The sequence below is a fragment of the Ictalurus punctatus genome, chromosome 4 (genome assembly GCF_001660625.3).
Source record: "Ictalurus punctatus breed USDA103 chromosome 4, Coco_2.0, whole genome shotgun sequence".
Classification (NCBI taxonomy): Eukaryota; Metazoa; Chordata; class Actinopteri; order Siluriformes; family Ictaluridae; genus Ictalurus; species Ictalurus punctatus.
Window position 1 is genome coordinate 23,070,376 of NC_071284.1, and position 16,760 is coordinate 23,087,135.

Below are 16,760 nucleotides of genomic sequence, written 5' to 3' on the forward strand. Positions count from 1 at the left end.
TCTCAACTGACATTTTCCTCTCCAGTGTTAACTCCAGGGCCTCAGACAAATCATGTGGGCATGCAAGCTGTGTATGAATGCGCAGCTCTGCTGGGGAAAGGGCTCTGATGAACTGATCGTGGTGTAACAGATACCACTGATCGTGGTGTAACAGGGCTAAGCAGGATGGACCGGCTACAGTGGCATGACCCAGATTACTTGCTGCACTCACTCCGGCATATTCATCATCTTCCTCCATCTTACCACGAACTGAATTATCCATCCTCTCCAGCGGCAGATAGCAGCTGCGTGGCTAATGCTCAAACTTAAATCAGCGAGTGTACCTCACAACTGTCTTCAATTATTTTACTTCTGACACCATTTGTAGCGTTCTTCGACGAGGATGCAAGGCTGTTGTTGGCCACGCCGTACACACCCGGCTTGTTTCAAAGAACCTCACCAGAACAACGTGAGCTCTTCTCTTCTCTCCAAGATGTGTGTGTGTGCATATAATAATAATAATAATAATAATAATAATAATAATAATAATAATAATAATTTATTAAAATGTTTTTAATAAATGTGTTTTTATTTGGCTTAATGCTTTATAGTGTAAATATAAAACCATTTAAACTGTAAACTTATAAATACTGTGAACTGCTGTTTGCTCGTTTTGTTACTTTATTTATAAGTTAAGTTGTTTTGGTTGTGTAGGAGCTCGCGGACACCGTAAAACTTTTCAGCTAAATGAACGGTTTCAGGAAATGGTTTTTATCAGTCCAATCCAATATACATTAAAATATATTACATTCTCCGATCTGACACGAATGGTTTAGAGATCCTCCGACATTTCAGCATTTCAGTCTAAAATGGCGCTCTGTGTGTGTGTGTGTGTGTGTGTGTGTGCGTGTGTGTGTGTTCAGGAATTCTGTTGCCCCCCATCCCTCCCACATCTGGAATGATGGCAACCCCCTTGGGAAACAGCGTTGTGTTTGTCTTTATTGCTGCTTATTGTGTTTGTTCGAGAGAAAGAAGAAAATATAGTGGAAATATGTCAGGAATTGTTATAATGAATATTAAAATGATTAATTCTCTAACAAATAACGGAGACACAGGTCCGTTAACTTCCCTCAGGTTAAGTTACTGCGTCACACCGCGTTACTGAATAAAGAGTAAAGTGTGTAAGTTTAGACAGAAAAGATCTTCATTTAGTAAATAATCCTAACACTCACATATTACAGATTTATATTCATGTACTCACTGCGATTCTGTTCCAAAGAGCTTCATGTTTTTCTCGTCACAAAAATTACCTGCTTTCACTCTCACCTGATATGACCACAGTCAGGAGCAGAAAAGGTGGAGTTTCAACTACAACTTCTTAAGAGTGTAAAATCTCTCTCTCTCTCTCTCTCTCTCTCTCTCTCTCTCTCTCTCTCACACACACACACACACACACACACTCCACTTTATATAAACACAGATGTAAGAGGAGCAGGAACTACACACACACAAATCATAAAGTCATAATGAGCTGTTCAGAATATGAAAAAAGACAAATTTCTAAGGGACACAGTGGTACAGTGGGTAGAGCTGGTAGAGAGTCCCCAGTTTCTTCCGGTATCTATGTGGGTTTCCTCCCACTTTACAAAAACATGCAGGTATGGCAGATGATATGGCTGTGATAAATTGCCCTGAGACGTGAATGTGTGTGTGTGTGTGTAATCACAGACAGTGAGAGATGGAGTCAGTGCGCCCTCTAGTGTTCCACTCTTAGCTGGATGAATAAATAACAGTGATTAAATGAACAAGTGATAAACCTCTAATGAGACAACAAAGACAAATATTCATAAACAGTTCATTAAAATAGTAGAATATTAACCACACTACATTTGAAGTATAGTTTCATCTGAATCACCTTCATATTTTAGGCCACACCTCTTACTTGAGTGTGATACAGTCAGAAACATCATCAGAGACACTAAACACCTCCACAAAGCCGATTAGAGACGCCACTGTGAGAGGATTTACAGTGAACATAAAAAGTCTACACACCCCTGTTAAAATGGCAGGTTTTTGTGAAGTAAAAGAATGAAACTAAGATAAATCATGTCAAAACTTTTCCCACCTTTAATGTGAAATTGCAAAGTATACAAATAAAGTGAAAAACAATCAGAAACTTTTTAGAGAAAAAAAGAAAAAGAAAAAACTTACAATAGCCTGGTTGCATAAGTGTGCACACCCCTAAACTAATACTTTGTTGAAGCACCTTTTAATTTTATTACAGCACTCAGTAATTTTGGGTAAGAGTCTATCAGCATGGCACATCTTGAACTTGGCAATATTTTCCAGCTCTTTCTTCTGAAAACATTTTAGGTCCATCAATTTGTAAGGGCTTCTCCTGTACACAGGCTGATTTTTAGAGGGATTCAGGTCTGGACTCTGACTAGGTAATTCAAAAACATTGATCTTTTTGTTAACCCGTTCCTTTGTTGGTTTGAATGTATGCTTTGGGTCATTGTCTTGCCAAAAGGGAAAATTCCTTTTCATCTCAGCTGAACTCAGCTGAATATTATACTATGAATAATATGAATTTAATACATTGTAAAAAAAAATGTGACCAATGCTTACTTAAAAAAAATATGGGAACAAAGTGACACATAATATAACTGAATAGATTTTAATTACTACAACTTTGATTAAAAAGTATTGAATTAACTAAATTTAAACAAAAAAAAATTAAGTCAATGGTAATAAAAGCAACAATTAATATGTTGAGTTTAGTAATAGCGTGCCAAAGGAGTTATATAGCCCAAAAATATTGAGTAAATCCAAATTAATTTCACAAGGAAAACTGATTAATATTTACTAAGTATCTGAGCAAAAGTAATCTAAATATACTAAGTATTTGGGGAAAACTGATTTATATTTTACTGAATATCTTATGGAAATTGATTTATATTTACTAATAACCTGGGTGAAATTGACTTCGGTTCACTAAATAAAAAATATATATATAACTCATTTGAGCACATTGTTGCATAATTCAACACACTTACAATGCTACTCTTATTTATCTGTACCTTAATTAACTGTTTAAAGTCTTCATTGGTCACATGACTTTAAATATATTTAATGTCACTTTCATTTCTCTATTTCTAATCCAACCAATATCATGCCTTCGTGGTGCCATAGTTTACTTAAGTTGGGTCACCAGATCACCATGCATAAAAATAACAGAAGGTAAACATTTATTTGTGAAACTTTGTCTCAACATGTTTACCCAACATTTTTCAAGTGCAAAATGCCAAAATAAAACAATAAAATATCAGTACAAGAATAAAATGCATTTTGTATTTTAAGAAAACAGACAGAAGTACTTCAATTTGCCTTGCTTCTTCACTTGCAAAAATGGGATTCACTTGAACAATTACATTTTGTATTTGTGCAAATTCAAAAGCCTCAATTAAAACATGTCAAAAAATCCCTGAATCCCTGGTGTACACAGTGGACTCAGAAGGTACAAATATAGTTGGCTGAGGGCCACGCCCCTCAAATCTGAACAACCACCTGCATCAATGAAACTCAAGCATTTAACAAAGCCTTGAAGGTAACCATGTGACAGTGCCGCAACAATTCCCTTTCATCCTGCAAAGGTCCATTTTCTTAAGCTAGTAGCTTATTCTTGAGGCTGTTCAGTTTTGGGGACAGCTTTGAACAATCCAGCTCAAGGAGGAGTTTCTGGAAGACTTCGAACATATACCTGAGCTCCTTGGGATAGGCAAGATTCACTGCATAGGTCAACCCAAGGAGCATGGAGCAAGCCCTTGGAAAGTTACCAAGAGCTGTCAGAACTTTCATGTCCTCTACCACGATACTGATGTTATCAGGAACCTCCGACATATTACTCTTGATGTAGATTTTAATCCTTTGTACAGTAAGGTCCTGCAATACACTGTCTTCATCAGCATCCTGAAATAGCAAGAACATTGTTTATTTCAGACTGTACAGCCAAAGGATAAGGTCCTAATTAAACATCTCCCAAATTGCTTCCAACCCTTCGGACGAGAAAACCTGGGGCTGACATAGCTGTTGCCTGTAATGCACCCCATTTACGTCAGACATTTAGAAAGAGATCATTTACTTGTAAAAGCATATTTTCATGGCAGGCAAGTTAAAAAGGATGCAATCAGCTCACTAACAAAGAAAAACAGTTCAGTGACACCAGAGATGATAGTCAGAACTGAGTCTCAGATGTAAATATTTGTAAATGAAATTTAAATGAAATTAATCCATTGCTATATAAATTAGTTTCTCTCTCTCTCTCTATGGCACTGTAAGCTCATACCTAAATCCACAGCAACTGGATCAACTCTGCTCCTTCGCTTATTTTAGAAGTTACCTCAGTCTCTGTAAAAGTGTATAGCTCTTAGGAAGAAACTCTATAATTTGACCATAAAAGTTCCTAGGTTAAAGACATTAAATACAGCTGTTCCTAGTGCATTTCTTGGGAGAAAGAGAATAAGTAAACTACTAATAACTTTTGAATTCTGCCTTTTGGTGAAATCAGACTGAGATGGCAAGCATTTAGTAACACCACCTATTTCTGCAGTAGTACTTAGACATTCCTTAATGAAAAACAAAAAAAAGTGTTCACACATAAAAGGACAATGATTATTTACAAGACTTGAACAAAACTACAAAACTCTGTGGCTTGCCAAGAATTATGGTGAGAAATATAGTATACAGAGTGACAAGAGAGTGAGATCACCTTCATATTTTAACATTTACTTTAACTTACATCATACTCTCAAGAGTTGATCTGTAGCTTCCCCAAGGTACACCACCAAACACCGAATGACAACATCTCTGATCATGTAAATGGTAAATGGCGCACTTATATAGCGCTTTTATCCAAAGCACTTTACACTGTGTCTCATTCACCTATTCACACACACACACACTCACACACCAATGGTAGCAGAGCTGCCACGCAAGGCGCAAACTTGCCATCGGGAGCAACTTGGGGTTTAGTGTCTTGCCCAAAGACACTTCGGCATGTGGAGTCATGTGGGGCGGGAATCGAACCGCCAACCCTACGATTAGTGGACAACCGGCTCTATCACCTGATCCATAGCCACCCCATCATGTTGATGCTAGGATTGCATGAAGCCTGAAATAACAATTAACATTATTCAAGTTCATAGTGTAAAAATCATCCACTGACCTTTAAAGTTGCCATTTTTAACACCACATGGTTAAACAATCCTCCATCAGTTATTCTTCATGTGCTGTCTCAGGGACCGATCTAATGAAACAGTCATTTCTGAGGTTTCCAGGGAACCAGCTGTGTCTCCAGGAAGGCACTAGTCCCAGCAAAGAAATAGTGCATAGCACATAAACTCCCATAAAACCACAACATTTTACACCTTGTATGGATTAAACAAACAAGACATAACATGTTTATCAGTGCACTTTAGATGTGCTGGTAGGACAATTTAGCTAACTTTGGACAGAGCCAGACTAGCTATTTCCCCATTTCCAGTTTTTATGATAAGCTATGCTGCTGGTTGTAGCTTCACATTTATAGAACAGACACTAGCATTAATCTGAAAATCTTCCTCTTAGAGAGAATGCCAATAAACCTATTTCCCATAATGCTGACCTATTCCTTTAAGAAGCAAATATACAGAGCTGAAAATCTAAGAAGGTGGCCATGGAGTGTATGCAAACTATTTTAAAAAGGAATGCAGTTATTTCATTCTTTTTGTAGAGAAAATCGCTAACATTACTTCCTGAAGATTTAAGTAATAAGCAAATGATATTCCAGCAGTTTGACCACGAAATCCCTAAAATAAAACATTAGCAAACATAATACTCATTGAAGGATACCTTGAGTAGGATGGCCTGTAACCTTAACCCCATGGTTCCACCCTTGGACTGGAAGAGTTTCAGAAGCCTGGGAGTGTATTTATCCAGATTGGACATGAACTTTGATTCAAGGTGCATCATTGTGATTCTGTGAAACTCATCCTGGATCTGAAAGATAAATAACGAAACCAGTGTACAAATTGTTCTTACAACATTTTTAAAAGCGAGAATCAACCTAATTCTGACTCTGGAATTTGATCTTGAATATATGATTTAGAAAATAGTTGACAGTAACATAACATATGTTTTGTATCTAAGAGCTAAATATGCAAAACCAACAGTGCAGTCCTTCACAATGGACTAGGAATATTTGTAATTTAGCATTAGTAACTCACATGAGATGCCTCAAATAGAGCAGGCCATCTGGCTTTGATGTCCTCTATGCTGGGTGATTGTCAACCTATTTCGTTTCTTCTGTGTGCAAATGTTTTGGCCATTTTTCTTTTATCAACTTCTTGTTGTCCCTCTTCCTTACTTCAGTAAGCAACTGAATCCTCTCTTGTTCTTGACATTCTGCTGGGTGAGGGGGGAGGTAGTTTTCCTCTGCCTTTCTAGGTTTTTTTTACACTCTTTGCAGACTTCTGGACCTCAGGGCTCTCGTGTTTGAGTGCATCGCATATCACCTCAGGAACACCTTGTATCTTGTATTTTATGCTTTGTTGCCAGCCATAGCAACCTGAGAAGGAGCCAGGTTCTTTGTGAAAAAGATATTTCTTGACAAGTGCCTCAGCAACATCACTTATCTGTGCACGTGATGGATAAGCTGTAAATGTGTATATAGTTTCAGACAGCTTCTCAAGTATGTCTGCCTTGACCTTTGAGGTAGTCAGAAGTGTTCCATTCTTCTTGTATTCTTCAGTGGCTCTTTCAAGGTACATCTTGGTTTCATATGCAAACTGTGGAATAGGGAACTGCATTGGCCTTGTTGGCATCGTTCTGAGGTACTTCGCCTAGGCAGAATAATGGTGTCCTGTGAAGATGATGTTCCAGCAGATGACTCTGCATTTGATGCAGACTCAGTCAGTTGACTTTTGACCAAATGAACTGTCCAAACTTTCATCAAGAGGAAGCAAGTTAAGAAGAATCGGGGCGGCGTGAACAACCTTTATGGTGTCTTTGTGTTTAATTTGGTCACTTTGATGAAGAGCAAAGTATTCTTCAAATTCCGAGTCCAAATACTGGAGACTGAACTCATCAGAAATTCCAATCTCCTCCACAACAGTTTGCAGTTCCTCCACAGTGGGTGGGATTCCTGATGGAAGGACCAACTGCGCAATTCAGTCATCAACTATTACTCGGAGCTTTTCCTCCATCTCTGCCAGCCTGACAAGACTGTGAATAGACAAAAGTTTATATATGAGTTCAGATATACAGTGAATAATGTGATGAAGAGCCTGGAGTGTGACACAAGATTAAAGCATTAAAAGACATTTAAATAATTAATAAACTCAGAGAATATTAATGGTAACTCAATTTGCCAATTATAACTATATTTCCTTAGTCTTTAAATGATAAATGAAAAACTGAACTGATGTAAAATGTAATCACAAATTGTTGTAGTCATTGTAATTAAAAATGACAATTATTTTTTATAAAAGTATTTAAATGCATCTTTTTATCATTACTTTTAATCATTTGTCTGCCTTTCCTATTCAATTGAGTACAGAACTGCATTTAAATAACCTCGTAGCTTCTTAAACTCCACTTAAACTAGTCGCACACACAGTTGATTAACTTCCATAAAAAATATGGCAAATCATAAAACCTGTGGCGTGCAACAATAATTATTAAAGCGTATTAAATATTTGTAGATCCTTTAAGGGTATGCTAATAGCAGGAACACTGAAACGTATCATATGCAAATAAGAATGAGGCTAAATGTAAACCTCCCTTCTTCACTGGCTGAAACATTATCACGCAAATCACTTATATGAACAATAGAACGATATCGCGTAGCATTTGGATCTAGGCTACTGAGCATGACAAGCTAACATAATATGTAGTCTACAGTGTAAACATGTAACGGTAATCTCAAAAAGACGGACTAATAAAGCCTCTCTTTGGCAGTCTGCACCATGCTCTACTGTAATTTACTGACCTCAAACCAGCTTTCACAAACATTTACCGACCTCAAACCAGCTTTCACAAACATTTACCGACCTCAAACCAGCTTTCACAAACATTTACCGACCTCAAACCAGCTTTCACAAACATTTACTGACCTCAAACCAGCTTTCACAAACATTTACCGACCTCAAACCAGCTTTCACAAAGATTTACTGACCTCAAACCAAACCAAATTTTAAAATAAAGCCAAATAAAAAAGAGTAAATAGCGCACTTTGTTTAAAAAAATTAAAAGACACAAAACATACTGACCTTTCTCCCGAAACCTACGAAAGCTGAGAAATAGTCTACTGCTTTTAACAGCTTGTTAGGTTACTGGAGTAAAAAATGTTCCCGAGTAAAATTTACTTGAGAAAACGAAATGCAGTGGGTCTAAATCTAACTCGGAATTACTCACCTCTGAGAGCAAATGTTCCTACATATGTGCATGCTTGGTAGCTAGCTTTTGAAGGTGGTGGAGGGATGGAAGCTCAGGCTGAGGCCAGGAAAATTGGTAAAAGTAGATTAGAGGGTGCATTAGGCTATACAGCCTAAGGTATAACACTCATTGAGAAAATCACATGAAATTGTGACATTTAGCTGACCATTTTTCAGTCCTTGCGATGCTTTTAGTCGAATTAAAGACAAGATAGACCAACTTCACTAGACTACATAGCTTTATTTTAACTTACAGTGCAGTAAAGTTGTCATGTTTGGTTTGATAACTTGCAGTAGCTAACAATATTTAACTGCTACAGCAACTTGGTTATAAATAGTTGGTTAATTACCTTTGGGGAAATGGCAGTTGATTAAATGTGTAGCAGACGATGATTGAAGTCCATGTGGCGCAAAATGCCTTGGGCAGAATTGGAAGGTAATTAAAACCATCCATCGCATCCATTCAACCGCTTTATCCTTTTCAGGGTCGCAGGGGAACCTGGAGCCTATCCCAGGAGCATCGGGGTACACGAGGCGGGGTACACCCTGGACAGGGTGCCAGTCCATCGCAGGGCACACATTCACACACTACTACACTTTAGACACACCAATCAGCCTACCATGCATGGGAGGAAACCCCCGCAGCAGGGGGGGGCATACAAACTCCGCACACACAGAGCCGTGGGAATCGAAGCTGACCCTGGCAAAAAACAGAGTAAAATGCAATTAATAATTAATGACAATTTGTTTAAATCCACTCAATGTGATTTAAAACTGCACAAAGTCTTTATTATGTATAGGTTACTATCATTTCTTTACTAAATATTAATTAACCCCAGTCTCAGTTTTTACAGTGTAGTTCAACTGTATTAAAAAAAAAATAAATAAAAATAAAAAAAAACAGTCACAAAAGCGAAGCCTTTAGCGGCACAAACCAGCACAAAAGAAGCACTTGTTTTTGAAAAGGGGATAACAGAACTTATCTTTGTTGCGTTTTTTTTTTTTTTATGTCTTTAACACAAACACATACTGTTATTTCAATCAATAAATAATGTTATATTTGTGAGAGTGTTTTCTATTTTAATCTTGTAGACTTCTGGAAGAATTGTGTGCTCACTCACATATGACTGATTTTCTAGGCTAAATATCTGACCGTTCTCAAAATTCACAATACCTGGACATGTTGATCATATTTCTCGTTTTTCCCCTTAGTACAGTTTTGTTTAGAAATGCAATTGTGTGACTTTACCACAAGAGGGCTCCATTGTCCACTTTAGTTTAGCTGTTTAGAGTGAACTAAATCGGATGGTTTTCTGTCCCAAGTACACTTTCACTGCAATTTACTGAGAAAAGGTCAAAAGAAATTGAAGATTAAAACAAAACCATACAAGTTTTAGCTTTTATCTTTGCCTTAACACCACCTCCATCATAGCAAATTTGTCCATCATAGCAGGGGGAACGCATCCCATCAGCTGGGAATGGTACTGTCAGATACGTTTCCCCCTGTGTTCAATAAGAATCAAAGCTCATACATGTGTCATATTTATACTGCTGATTTGTTTACTCACAGCAGGTAAATCCTGTGGGTGCATTCATTGGTGTTTCCATTTCCAATGTCATTTTAAACTATTTAATGTGTTATTTAATAAAATCCTGTTTTACCCATTTATTCATGTAAGTGCCAGTGTTTCAGTTTCCATTAAGATTTCTCCATGCATTACAAGGCATACTCCTTGTGTTGGAGTCATTTCATAGAACAATTTTTTTCGGAGACATGTTTATAAATGTTGACATATTTTACTGTTAATACAGTACAAGCTCCCACACACACACACACACACACACACACACACACACACACACACACATTATATATATATATATATATATATATATATATATATATATATATATATATATATATATATATTAACATGGCTTACCCTTTTTTTTAAACCTGAATTTGTGTTTTTTGTGTGTATCTCTGTGTATGTGTATTTTTGCTTCCTAAAAAGTACAATACTGTGCAAAAGTTTTAGTACAAACTACATTATCAAATTAGTACAAAAACATTTTAGATTACAAACCATTAGTTTTCCAGCACAACATTAAATGTTACAGAAAAATTTTTGTATGTTGCTAAAGAAAGCAACATATTAAATGGTAAGAGACACTTTTCAGATAAAAAACATAAAGAAGGCTGCTGGATTTTGCTGCAAAAATAAGAAGCAAGTGCGACAGTCAAAGTCTCCAGAAGAACTGTGGCTGATTCTGCAAGATGCTCAATAAAACTTACAGCTCATTTCCTTATAAAACTGCACTAATTGTACTGGAGACCACTATTTTTATTTATTTGTTTGTCACACCAAATATTGACTTTGTTTCATTTACTACTATATACTGCCCTTTACTGTATTTTTTTTTTTAGATGTAGACCCACATCCAATTCCAGGTTGATTCATAACATTTCTATTTGACTGGAACTTCTTAATTATTGCCTTGATGGTGGAAATGGGCATTTCCAAGGCTTGTGCTATTTTTTTTTATAGCTACTTCCCATTTTGTGAAGCTCAACAACCTTTTACTGCACATCACAGCTATAGTCCTTGGTCTTACCCATTGTTATGAATGACTAGGTAATGTGGCCTATGTGTTACCTCATATTTATAACCTTGTGAAACAGGAAGTCATGGTTGAACAATTTCCTGTTCCTAGTCACCCAGGTGTATATATATTTTTTTTTAATATCAGTGAGAATATACTTCTAATATGTTTCTCATATGAATTCATAGGGGTGCCAATAATTGTTGCACACATTTAACAGTTTGTTTTTTTTTGATAAACCTGTGATATCCATGAGAGCAGAGTATTTTTGTGATTTTTTTTAAACAAACGTTCAAAAGGTTAAACAATAAAGACAATTTTTCACAGGCTTTTTTGCTCATATTTACCAAGGGTGCGAATATTAGTGGAGGGCACTGTAATAGTAGAGAAGCAAAATTGTGTTAAAGGCTGTAAAATTCGTACAGCAATGCGCATTAAGAAATTTATCACATGACTGAGTTACCAAAAGAACTAAGACAAGACGATTTAACGCAGTGTAATGGAAAGACATTTTTATTAAAGGTTCAAATGACTAGCCTTTAGATTTCCTCATTCTTTAAAACACACACACACACACACACACACATTAGGTGTGTGTATTAGGTCAGTGTCTCCTTACTGCTTCCTTACACCTGTGCTGAGTGGTGAGTGTGAGGTGATGAGTGTGAGGTGATGAATACGAGGTTTTACTAAATGTTTTAACTCTCTTGCCTATTGTAACACTGTTTATAATTTAATTCTTGCCCACTTGAACACAGTTTTCTTTCCTATTAGTGGTACAGCGATTGCTGAACCACAACGTTGAACAACTAGATAACAAGCTAGGACACATTTCATGTTATTGTGAGTATATATACCTGTTTTAACACGGTTATTACTTTCTCGAGTCTCTATTCACTATTTACAGGCCGATAAAAATCACACAAAAATCCTCAACACTGAAAAACAATTATTTAGCAACATGAGCCATATGCTAACTAGCCGGCTAGCTAATCTTACCTTTGCTAATGTTCCTCCTCAGCATAACTATTTGACTTTAGTAAACTTTAAGAAAAATATCGGACTTTTTCTAACAAGATAGAAAACACAAAACAAGCGCTAACAAGCCAGCTAACATTAGGCTAATTATTTTGTATCTTAAACCATTAGCGGAATGGTTCATTTCTGCCCACATTAACATTTCTAAACACATTAACACTGTTTTCCTCTTTTCTGTTCATTTCCCTTTAGTTTGCTGCTTGTACATTAACACATTTAATAACATTTTAAGCGTGTTTGCCTGTTTTTAACACTCTTAAAACTGTCTGCAGTTTTGTGCCCATTATAGCTATAATACTCAAACAGCTATGTGCTAATGCTAACAGCTAGTTAGCTTAGCTAGAGGTATTCCTCAGCATAATTATTTCACTTTATCCAAACTTTCTGAAAAACCCGCTAACTTTAGGATAATTATCATGGGTGTGAACCGATTAGCCGAACAATAACATACACATCGCTTTTACCAAAACTCTCTTATCACTGTTAATGATATTCCTGATCATGTTTCCGCCTGTTTAGTGTGAATGTGACACTTTATTGTAATAATGCGGTGTTTAAACACTTGTTTAACTGAAAACGAGAAAACACACTAACTCACTGTTCCAGGGGTCGTACAGTCCACTCCATCCAGGCTGAGGCTCTTCCTCCTGGAGCTCCGTCGCCTCTTCTCCCGTGAAATTAATTACTGACAGTGCAGAGGTGGTGCAGGAATAATCCCAGAGGTGGTGCAGGAATAATCCAAGTGTTGCAGGAATAACCACCCATATGAGTTGAGACTGGAAGTGTTGTTTTGTTAAACTACATGCAAATTACATTCAATAAGATTATATCTCAATGTGGTCCAATTTGTAACCCACCCTTGATTTCACTCTGGAGATAATTCTTAGTACAATTTCACATAAAGAAATCTTGTGTTCTAAACCAAAAGAGAACTTGTTGATTGGTTATCAAGTATTTTAAAATTTAATGTTAATGCAAAGTGTGATAGTATGAGTGTAGTGTCTGTCTGTCTGTCTCTGTCTGTCTCTCTCTCTCTCTCTCTCTCTCTCTCTCTCTCTTTTGTATTTAATTCAGACCAGCTGCTGTTGGATATCTGCGGAGAGTGCTTTTCTGGCTAAGGGGAGACCCTCTGGAGCATTGGTTTTATCCATTGGAATTTGACTGGTTTGTGAAAACATGTGATGTACAGCTTAAGGCCCGTTCACTTCTTTAAAGCTAAATCCTTAAAGTTATCATTTTAAACAGTATACTCTCTATAAATAAGTAATGATTTGAATTATATCAAAGTCACAGCAATCGCATTCATACTTATGGGAGGACCCAGATTATTATTATTTTTTTTTTATTTTTTTTGGGAGGAGGGGTTGGGTATAAGGCAAATATTGTTGTGCCCAAAAATGTTAATGTTCCTGCAAATTGTTGAAGTGTTGAATATGAATAGTCTTTTTTTGTGGTCAATATGTTAATACAATGATGCAATAATGGGGCAGCTAGCTATTTGAATAAGAGGTCAAGAATACTTTATATATATATATATATATATATATATATATATATATATATATATATATATATATAGTCCATTGTATTTATTTTGCACCTGGCATATATATATATATATATATATATATATATATATATATATATATATATATATGCCAGGTGCAAAATAAATACAATGGACTATCAATAAGCGGGTTAACATTTGCATATCTGCAGGGAAGAGACAAAGAAACAAACAATGCTATTAAGTGTAGAAAGCAACACTCAAAGAATTAAATGGATCACTTGGAATATATGCTTGCATTTCAGTGTCGTCAAAAAATAGACATGTACTTAGTGGAGAAGCCTTTGTTTGTAATGACGGCTTCAATATGCATCCTGTATGAAGAAATTAATGGACAGCAGTATTCAGGTGTGATTTTGGCCCATTCTTTTAAACATATTGTCTTTAAATCTTGTTTAATTGGATTCATGTCAGGTGATTGACTGGGCCATTCTAACACCTTTGTTTGTTTTCCCTATGAAATCAATTGAGAGTTTCTTTTGCTGTATGTTTTGGATCGTTGTCCTGCTGGAAGGTCCATCCACGTCTCATCTTCATCATCATGGTGGATGGCAGCAGATTCTTCTGAAGAATCTCCCGGTAAAGGGCTCCATTCATTGTTCCTTCAGTTATATGAAGTATGCCATTATCATGCAATGACAAACAGCCCCACACCATGATGTTTCCACCTCCAAACTTCACTGGTGGTATATTGTTTTTAGCGTGATGTGCAGTGCCATTTTTTCTCCAAACATGGTGTGTAGTATTACAGCCAAAATGTTCAATTTAGCTCTTGTCTTTGGGGGGGGGGGGGGGGGGGGGGGTTATGAGCAGTGGAGTGCAATGCCTATTGTTTTCTCTGTGTCGAAGGCACCTGCTGCCTCCAAGTGTTTCTGGAGCTCTTTCCGAGTGGTCCTTGGCTCTTGAGCTACTCTTCTGACTATTCTTCTGACTCCCTGGTCAGAAATCTTGTGAGGAGCTCCTGTGCATGCCCGGTTGATGATGGAGTGATGTTGCTTCCACTTGCGGATAATGGCCCCAATGGTGATTACTGGAAGATTCAGAAGTTTTGAAATATGTCTGTATCCGATTCCATCAATATGTTTTGCAACAACAAGGTTGCATATATATACTGTATATATATTGTAAGGGAATTAGCCCAGGGAAGGGCGGAGCACACAATATATATACAGTTGCCAATAGCGAATGTTGTGGCACTCACAATTTGTAGAGGTCTGCGGGGTGACTTGCTGGTAGGACAGGCAATTGGTGAAACTGAGAAAAGGAGAACTGACCAAACTCAGCATCATGCAATAGTTGTTGTTGTAAGTTTGACTGAAGATAGCTGGGGTGGGGACAATCTCTTTACTGCAGATACCAAGCCATGAACAAAAAAGTAAATGTCATCTTTCTTTAACTTTCTCTATTGCTCTCTTCATTGATCTCTTCGCTCCTCTTTCTCTCTTTATTCTTATAGCCAATGTGGTGTTTATCATAAAGACACCAGCAGCTCAACATTCTTTCTCAACATTCAAGATGCAAGCTACTTGCTTGCATCTTTTTTTTCGTCTTCTTCTTTGTCTGCAAGACAGTTTTGTACTTGAGCAGCACCAAGTCGTAGTTTTATGTAACTTCAGCAGCTCCAGGCACGTGAACAAAAGTGCGAATCTCATTGGTTGGCCAGTTTTTAATGCGGCACATAAAAAAATTAACCCCTCAACATTAAAAGAATTTGACGCCTTAACACCACGTGTTTTATGCGTGGGTGTGAACACTCCCATTGACGGCCATTGGGAAAAACTTCCCGGTGTGAACAGGCCTTTAGCCATTGCATTTGATTTTGTCACACTCTGAGCTTCTTGTGCTATTATTTAAATGTGTCAAATTTCTTTGTAATTTGTTGAATTGTGTGCTGAAACAAATAAAATTAGTTATAAAAAATAGTTGATGGTTGGTTAATTTATTACAAAATGAGAAAGATGTAGTCCTATATTCTTTACAAATGTACCTCAAATCATAAAATATTTTTCCCCTACTTGTTTTTTTTTATTCCTGGATTGTGTTTATATTAATGTTGGGTATATGAATTTTTAAGAATATTAAGATGATGAGCTCTGATTTGCCACAATATTGCAAACCCCACGAAAATGTGCTTTTTTTATGTAAATAATGATGCTAAAATAAATCGTCATCTTTTTCCACCTTATAGCAACCAAGAAAAAAAAAAACTTACAATAACCTGGTTGCATAAGTGTAAACACCTCTGTAATATATTTTGGTTAAGAGTCTTATTCCACTGCTTCTTGCAGAAATACTCCAGATCTATCAAATTGTGAGGAGTTCTCTTGTGCATAGCCATTACATAGGCTTTTGATAGGACTTCAATCTGGGCTCTGACTGGACCATTCCAAAACATCAATTTTCTTCTTCTGAAGCTATTCCTTTGTTGATTTGGATTTTTCTTCACATGTCCAACAGAGGCTTGCCAGTTTTGTGAAATAATTATCTTCTATCATCTAGTATAAAGTTACCTTCTATCTTGACTAGTGCCCTAGTTCCAGCTGAAGAGAAGCAGCCCCATAGTATAATGTTGCCACCACCATGCTTCACCATTGGCATGGTGTTCTCTGGTTGATAAGCTCGCTTGTTTTTGTGCCAAATATATCTTTTAGAATTATACCAAAAGAGTTTTACCTTGGTCTTATCAGACCATAACACATTTCCCTTCATGGTTTATCAAAATGTAGGATGGCTTAGGTGGGCTTTTTCACAAGAATGGGCTTTTGTCTGGCCACCCTACCTTATAGCCCAGACATTTGAAGAATACAGTAGTTTGCTGTCATGTGCAGGGAGTGACCAGCACAGATATTGCTGAAGCTCCTTTAATGTTGCTGTAGGTCTCTTGGCAGCCTCCGTGATAGTTTTTCCCCCTTTCATCAGTTTTGGAGGGACGTCCTGTTCTTGGTAATGTCACTGTGGCTTCTCATTTTCTCCATATGATGATGGCCTTCACGGTGGTCCATGGTACATCTAATTTTTTTGGATTTTTTTTTGTACCACACTCATGATTGATAGCTTTCAACACTGAGATCAAGTGCATGCTTTGTAAGCTCTTTGTGGTC

General features: G+C 36.9%; 2 long non-coding RNA genes and 1 pseudogene across 4 annotated transcripts; 1 reads left to right on the forward strand and 2 right to left on the reverse strand.

Annotated features, from left to right (window-relative positions):
• The window catches only part of LOC108264342 (uncharacterized), a 45,496-nt pseudogene extending 43,979 nt beyond the window's left edge, over positions 1–1,517 (reverse strand).
• Positions 1,518–2,088: 571 nt separating this feature from the next.
• LOC108264345 (uncharacterized) lies at positions 2,089–12,809 on the reverse strand. The gene is made up of 6 exons (XR_001812390.3): positions 12,691–12,809; positions 8,801–9,150; positions 6,243–7,239; positions 5,869–6,015; positions 5,204–5,342; positions 2,089–3,948 (listed from the first exon to the last, which is right to left on the reverse strand). It is a non-coding gene; the product is annotated as an uncharacterized LOC108264345 (long non-coding RNA).
• On the forward strand, positions 11,321–16,702 carry LOC124626952 (uncharacterized). Of its 3 annotated transcripts, none has more exons than XR_008393910.1 (5): positions 11,321–11,723; positions 11,829–11,897; positions 12,699–13,256; positions 13,905–14,238; positions 14,509–16,702. It is a non-coding gene; the product is annotated as an uncharacterized LOC124626952 (long non-coding RNA). The 3 variants fall into 3 exon arrangements; XR_008393909.1 differs by having other exon boundaries at positions 11,321–11,698; XR_006981573.2 differs by having other exon boundaries at positions 11,321–11,897.
• The last annotated feature ends 58 nt before the right edge of the window (positions 16,703–16,760 follow it).